Source organism: Monopterus albus, unplaced genomic scaffold (assembly GCF_001952655.1).
Source record: "Monopterus albus unplaced genomic scaffold, M_albus_1.0 scaffold21.1, whole genome shotgun sequence".
Taxonomy (NCBI): domain Eukaryota; kingdom Metazoa; phylum Chordata; class Actinopteri; order Synbranchiformes; family Synbranchidae; genus Monopterus; species Monopterus albus.
In genome coordinates this window covers 363,097-370,958 of record NW_018127901.1, presented here as the reverse complement: position 1 = coordinate 370,958, position 7,862 = coordinate 363,097, and positions in this window count along the sequence as shown.

The window sequence follows — 7,862 nt, the reverse complement described above, 5'->3', positions numbered from 1 at the left end:
TAGTCTTTGTCAGAGACGGTGCTGTTTGTGATTTATCAGGAACATTAAGCCCCCTGCAGAGCAAACCGCAGCAGCTCTGCTGCCCCACACACGTGTCAAAGCCAACAAGGCCTCTGTAGTTCAGCCCCGTCAAGCCAGTGAAAATGGTCCTTTTTTAATGGCTGCTTTGAAGTAAAAAGAATTATCATATCGCTGGAAGTATTAAAGTTCCCCAGAAGGAACCCTCCAGTTTTATTAGTTTTACGGCTGCTGTCTTTTTACACATTTGACCGCCTTCTTGGAGCAAGTATAACTCCAAAGTTAATGGCTAATGGAGAGAAAGTCAAAAGGAAAACTTGGCTGATTATAGCTATAACTCCTGCAGATACTAATTACCAGTGGCTGTAAAACAAGTCAAAGTGGTCATCCTAATGAGTCCACCAGAGACCGATTGTTAAAGTCCATTAAAAAGATCTATTTTCCTTCTCCTTTTTTATTTGTGTTTTTCCTCGCTGCACTGTCAGCGTCGAGTTGTCGAGAGTAACCAAACAAACTCCTGTTTTAAAGGTCATGACGCTGCATCCACCCAGAAACAGTAATTAATGTAAAACTAAGCCTGACATAAACGTTAAAGTGGTATTTCATGGTGTGCTGTTTTAAAAGCCAGCAAAGAAACCCTCTTCATTAGACGCTGCCATGTGTGGACAAAGTTTGTCTTCACACTCATCAGGTGAGTCATGTCTGACCTTAACAGCACAGACGGCGAACACAGGCCCATTGCTCCTGCTCAGATGGACAGTAAAGACAGAACCTCTGTCCCCACAGCACCACCGAGCTTTGTCCTGGCTCTGCTACCTTATACTTTTACTTCATACTAGACTTTTTACTCTGCTACATTTGTCTGACAGTTACTCTGTGTTAGGATTGTACATAAAAAATAGGCCTTTAACATGCAGCTCTACAAACAGCCTGCTTGTGGCCCTGTCACAGGTTTCTCTGCTTAGTTTTTCCTCTAAACTCTTCACATGGTTTCATTTAACTGTTCAAAGCCAAAAAAGTAAAATTATTCATTTTCTGACAAAAAGCAAAGATTTTCTTTACACTCCCATCAGTGACCTCATGCCCCCTCAGGCTGCTCTTCAGCCCAGTGATTTGACACAGCACCGTGTTGTGGCCGAGGGGCACTGATTCTACATGATGCTCACACCATCAGACTGTGACCTGGCTCCTGATGCTGTGCTCAGTCGATCAGCTGACTACTTAACAGACTTGCATTAAAAACATCAACACAGCATCTGAACAATTTCTATAATATTACTGCTAAAAAATACAACATAATGGCATGTGAGTCCAACATCAATCTGCATAAACAACTGTTATCTGGAATGACCTGTGTGAAGCACAAATCACCACGTGGTAGGAATGTAAGCCTGTTTGTTTCATCGTTCACTGTGTGGGAAGTGCTGACGACAGAGAATCACTGATGTCGCACCAAATCCACACACAATAATGACATACAGTCACACAATGCAACACATGGAAGCTGCTAATGAGCCAAGATAAATAACAAGCATCCTGCACACGATCAGTCAGGTGTTAAATAAAAGAGCACCACCTGTAGAAAGTGTGGACTTCATTACTAAAGTTGAATTTAACAGTAGATCTGTGTCATACTGTGAATCTTATTTTAATAAGTTTCACATACGCAAGGCTGGATTCTCTAAGTCTCTTCCAAACATAGATGCTTTTCTTTCACATGCATGAACAACAAGGTTTACTTCTAACATTATGATATTTTAAAACTATTTATGCCCCCTGGGTGTCACTCCTGTATTGTTGGCTGCTGTTTCCTGTTTCCATTGTAGTCACTTCTGGTTTAAAGTGTCTGCACTGATTTGTGCTTCCTACCAGACTGTGTAGGGATTACGCTCACTAATTTCTGTTTATTTGAACATCAACTATTTTTTGAGCAATGACTTACACTACTTAGCATCTAGGAAGATATTCTTGCTAATTACCAAATTTAACTTGCTACTTTAGGTCGGCTAACTTGGAAGCTAGCTAAGCTAGTAGCTTAGTTGAGAGCAATTAGTGATGGGCAATTGAGGCTTTGTTGAAGCTTCAACGTTCACAAAAATGATTCACAAATACAGATTATAGTATGAACCTAGGCAAGGTGTGTTTTGGGGTTCATTGGTATGTGGGTAAAGAGGGTGTGCTTGGGTAACTGTTTATGAGTTTTTATTGAGAAATAACAGGAAATCCACAGTTTTCAGACACAAGTGGTTTCTCCTTTTACAGACTATTTCCCCAGACTTGGAAAAAACCCGTTCACATGGCACAGATGAGGCCGGGGTACACAGGAAATGCTTGGCTAACTTATAAAAGTTTGGGTAAACAGTTTTGTGGGTGGCCCAGTATGTGAGGGGGTCATCAGTTCTTTCCAGGGGACGATCAGCCAGGTATCGGTTCACTTCCACAATTGCATTAGTTGTGGCGCTTTGCATGTGCCTGGCTCAGTGTGTGGCTTGATTCAAACGTCTCCACAGGTCAATACCTGAAAAATATTGAAGATCATCATCATCACCAGAAATGTCACTAGTCATGCCTTATTCAGAATCAAATAAAAATGAAATATGTGGAGGCTGCTGCTGGTGCTGGAGGATGAGGCTGAGTTTTCCAGCGTAAATACAGGTGAAATTAAAACAACACTCATACTTACCTTGTTATCCAGCAGCAATTGGAAATCATCCCATGGAGGGACATTTTCCTGGTTGTCTCCTGCTGTGGCTCCATCTACCTAGATATGTATATGTAGCTAGATAGTTTATGTATTCTCTCTCTCTCTCTCTCTCTATATATATATATAAGTCTCTTATATATGTGGTATATATAGATATATCTTATATAAATGTATCATATCTAAGTATATCTTATCTATATATGTAATATAGCTATATATCTATATCTAATGTTATTTAGGACTATCTATGTAACTATATATATATATCTAGTGTTATCTGTGTAAGTAAATGTATCTGTTTCTCTATGTAACTTACTATCTATTGATCTATCTCTCTATCTACACTAATTCTCTACTAAATACACAATCTGCTACAACACTACAAACTCTCAAAGCAATAACTAACAGCAACAACAACAACAAACCAACCTGTTCTGCAAAGACCAATTCAAATAAACGCCACTAAATAGGGATATCCTGTCTCTGACCACACTCTGTAGTGATTCACATGACAAACCGAACCAGTCAGCTGAGTCACATGACGTCCGACACACCCAACTGCTTCAGATGTCACTCAGGTGATTCAAACGTCACTAGTCATGTGACCAAAACGCGCCTCGGCACATTGGTTCGATACAGTTGCTTTATGGGCTACCGCGCATGTGTCGGAGCCTCGGGTGTCAGAGGACCATCACTAAGAGCAATGGCTCTAACTAATATCTCTGGAATACAAGTTAAAGACAGTGTTACATACTTAGGTGTTACTATATCCAAAAATCAAACTTTAAGATGTTCCCTCAACTTTGAGCCCATACTCAAGAATGTTAAGAAAAGATTTAATCAATGGCCTCAACATGACCTCTCACTTTTAGGTAGAGCCTTACTCTCTAAAGCAGAATGAATCTCTAGATTAACATATGCAGCTCAATCTTTATACTTAACTCTCTAGCGTTAGCTCCTGAACTGAGAGCTGAGGGAGAGTCTGCCGTTCTTGTTGATGGGATCTCAGTCAGCTAAGGTCATCCATTCTGAATTGCCACAATCAATAAAGTGAATTAGCACAACCAGTAATCCCCACCAAAATGGCGCCCCCGTCCCAACATTCAACACAGCATGATATACCTTTACATTAACAAATGCTATTGTCATGGACCCTAGCCTATAAACACAACTTTTCCCCGCACAAATGTTACATCTGGAACAACCAATATATAACTCATAAGAATAAATCTCTATTTCTTTATAATTGGTTTGAAAATAATATCCTGTTGGTGAAACAGCTTTTAAATGACCAGGGTGTTCCTTTGACATTTGAAGAACTGAAAAGTCAATTTAACTTTAGTCCTACACTAAAGGAATACTCATTGACTATTGGAGCGATTCCCTCTGGACTGCTGATGCTCTTCAAGAACCTGGACAATGATACGGATGAATCCTCTTTTCTATTGGATCCATAGCTGCGTGAAGCCGAGAAGCTGCACAGTCAGCTGATCAGTCACTACCACATGCACCTGAGCTTTAAACACTGGTGTCACATTGTGTTATACACCCTTATTACTAAAACACATTATCACCACTTCAGGCAGATGTCTCTCAGAGAGCTGTCAGTACAGTATGCAGGCCTGGTGCACCTGTTAAAGGTTTTTGGGTCATCGGGCCTGATCCTGGGTTAAAAACAAAATCATCAGGAGTTGGATGCAGCTCAGAAGAAGGTTAGGTGAATATTCTGTATTCTAAAGACACCAAGTGTAAAATACTCTGTGTGAAATGTCCACACCGATGACATGACTGACATCTGTGTAGAAAATGTGTACATGTACATTACATAAGCTCGATGTAAAACTGCTAACATGAGTGTGGATGAAGTTTTTTTTATTTTATTTAAACCTGTGTAAATAAAATAAAAAACTGGTTTTAATGGTGACACACAATAAAGAGCCAGAATTTGATTTGTGATGTTGAATTAAAAGATTGTGTTGTCACTCGTGTTTAATACCAGAAACATGCATGTGTTCACACTGGTGGAGTTGATTTAACCATTTCTCCAGCAGGAGCTGCTCTGGCTCGCTGGATTTTATTAAGTATGCCACAGCCTCTTCGCATGTTAATTTATTTTAAAGCTATTAAAGTTCCTGTTTTTAACTTTTTAAACTGTGACGGGATGTGATGAGATTTCACTGCAAAAAGCACAAAGTTAACATTTGCATTAACATGTAACTTCAATACGAAGAAGAAAGAAGGAGAAATAAAATGTATCCAAAAGTAAAATCAGCATTTCACTGTGAAATGTGTTGGGAGCAGAGGTGGAGAGTCTCCAGATTGTTCACCAGTCCTCCCATATCACAGCCTAAATGGTCCCAGTCTGTCTTTAACTGTGGTCTGTTTCACCATGTGTGTATTCAGTATCTATGTGTTGTACATTCCTCTCTGAAGCTGTTTCTCTCCTGACTGTTCTGGAAAGTGGACCATGTTAAAATATCTGCTTTGTTTCCTGAATCCTCTGGAACGAGGAGGGTTACTTCCTTCAATAAAACTGCAGCGTGCTCACGTGTACTGAAAACACACTGATGAACACAGATCACGCCCTGAGTCTTGTTTCTGTGGATTTGAACAGGCTGAGGATGAGTTTTGCCTCCTACAGTTACACACAACCTAAACATGCTGGATTTGCAAAGGTGCTTCGTGTTAGACTGTTTTAATTTGGTGGCACAATGATCTGGGTGCCACACATGTGAAGCGTCTCCCCTTTTCGTAAATTCATTGTTTTACTCTGGCCTGTACACCACGAAGGGGTTAATGTGTTACTGTATTCCATAATGTGTAGGAACCTTTGACAGATTGCTGTGTTCCTCTTCGTGCAGTAACCATACTCACTTCCTGTTTTATGTGTCGGCACCGTGTTGTGCTTGCTTCCAGATTGTTTGAGGATTAAGCTCATTATTTTCTAGGTTTATCAGAATTTTTTGAGTGACGACCTACACCTGTACTACTTAGCTCCTGTGTTACAGACATTCTTGGCAGCAGTGGAGGCGAGGCTCACAGACTTAGAAGCGCGGCTCCACACCATGGAGAACAGGCCAGCTAGCTATGCCCACGTAGCTGGTGTGGAGCCTCCTAGACGTAGCTTAGCCCAAGATAGCCGCCCCCCACAGCTTCCCGAGCAGCCGGTATCTCAGACAGGTGGCTGGGTGACAGTTCGCAAGAGTCGTAGCTCGAAACAAACGGCCACGGAGCATCACCTGCCTGTTCACGTTTCAAATCCCCACTCAGTGACACACTCACTGAGAAAACAACTCTGGTAATTGGAGACTCCATAGTCAGAAACGTGAAGCTAGAGACACCGGCGGCCATAGTCAAATGTTTTCCTGGGGCCAGAGCGGGCGACACTAAATCCTAAAGATAAATAAGGTAAGGTGGTTATTCACGTCGGCGCTAATGACTTCACCAGTTGGAGGGCACTAAAATTAATGTTGAGTCCGTGTGTAACTTTGCCAAAACAATGTTGGACTCCGTGGTTTTCTCTAGACCCCTGACCAGTGATGACAGGTTCAGCCGCTGGTTGTCCAGGTGGTGCCTGGAAAATAACGTGAGCTTCACAGACAACTAGACTTAGAGAATCCAGCCTTGTTTATGTGAAACTTTTTAAAATAAGATTCACAGTATGACACAGATTTACTGTTAAATTCGACTTTAGTAATGAGGTCCACACTTTCTCTTTTATTTAAGTGATTGTAATTACAATCTGTTGTGATACCCCACAATAAATCTTGTATACTCTTATTCACTTTAAAACTTTCACCTGGCACTTTAAGCTCAACGTTTATTACAGTTATATGTGTATTTGCTATATGTTGTGTTCATTTTGTTTTGGGTAAATTTTTGGTGTTTAATTTTTTTAAAGGTGCTATTGACAGGTACAGTCAGTCTGGGCCACTGTGATATATCAGGGGACTGAAGTTAGTCATGTATGTAACATTTTTAACCCCATAAAGCTGTTGTTTTTACTTGGTTTGGGGGTTGATGTCTTAATTAGAGGGAGGGGTCATTCACACCCTGGTTCCACATGCTGGGAATCAGTAAAAATGTTAAAACCAGCTGCAGCGTCACCAGCAATGTTTAAATGATACTGGTCCATTGATGCATTAACAGTCTGATTGAGTCAGATACTGTACAGCTGTGACATCAGTCTCACGGGCTTTACTCTTTATTGTGATATTTATTATTTATAGTGCATTTTCTTGATAATACTTTTTTTTATGCCTAAGTAACATTTTGAATGCAGACGTTTACTTGAGCCCTGTGACAGACTGGTGACATGTCTAAGGTGGACCCTGCCTCTCACTCAGTGTCAGCTGGGATTGGCTCCAGCCCCCCATGACCCTATTCAGGAATAACAGGGTCCAGGTAATGGATGGACTGTCACTTGTAACAGAGTACTCCAGTGTACTGGTACCTTTACTTAAGTAAAGTTTTTGAGTACTTCATCCACTACAGTGCATTTTAATCAGTTAACAGTAGAAGAAAAGTGGAAATTGTCACTTTGGGTTAAAGTTACAGTGGGGCAAATAAGTATTTGATACACCACCGATTTTCCAAGTTTTTCCACTTACAAAGAACGGACAGTTCTGTAATTTCCATCGTAGGTACACCTCAACTGTGAGAGACAGAATCTATCAAAACAATTCCACTAAATCACATTGTTAGATTTTTAAATAATTTATTTCCATTTTATTGCATGAAATAAGTATTTGATACAATAGAAAAATAGAACTTAATATTTGGTACAGAAACCTTTGTTTACAGTTACAGAGGTCAGACGTTTCCTGTAGTTCTTGACCAGCTCTTCACACACTGCAGCAGGGATTTTGGCCCACTAATCAAGTACAGGTCTTCTCCAGATCTTTCAGGTTTTGGGGCTGTCGCTGGGCAACATGTAGTTTCAGCTCCCTCCATAGATTTTCTATTGGGTTCGGGACTGGAGACTGGCTAGGCCACTCCAGGACCTTGAAATGCTTCTTACAGAGCCACTCCTTCGTTGTCCTGGCTGTGTGTTTGGGGTCATTGTCATGTTGGAAGACCCAGCCACGACCCATCTTCAATGCTCTGACTGAGGGAAGGAGGTTGTTGCTCAAAATCTCAC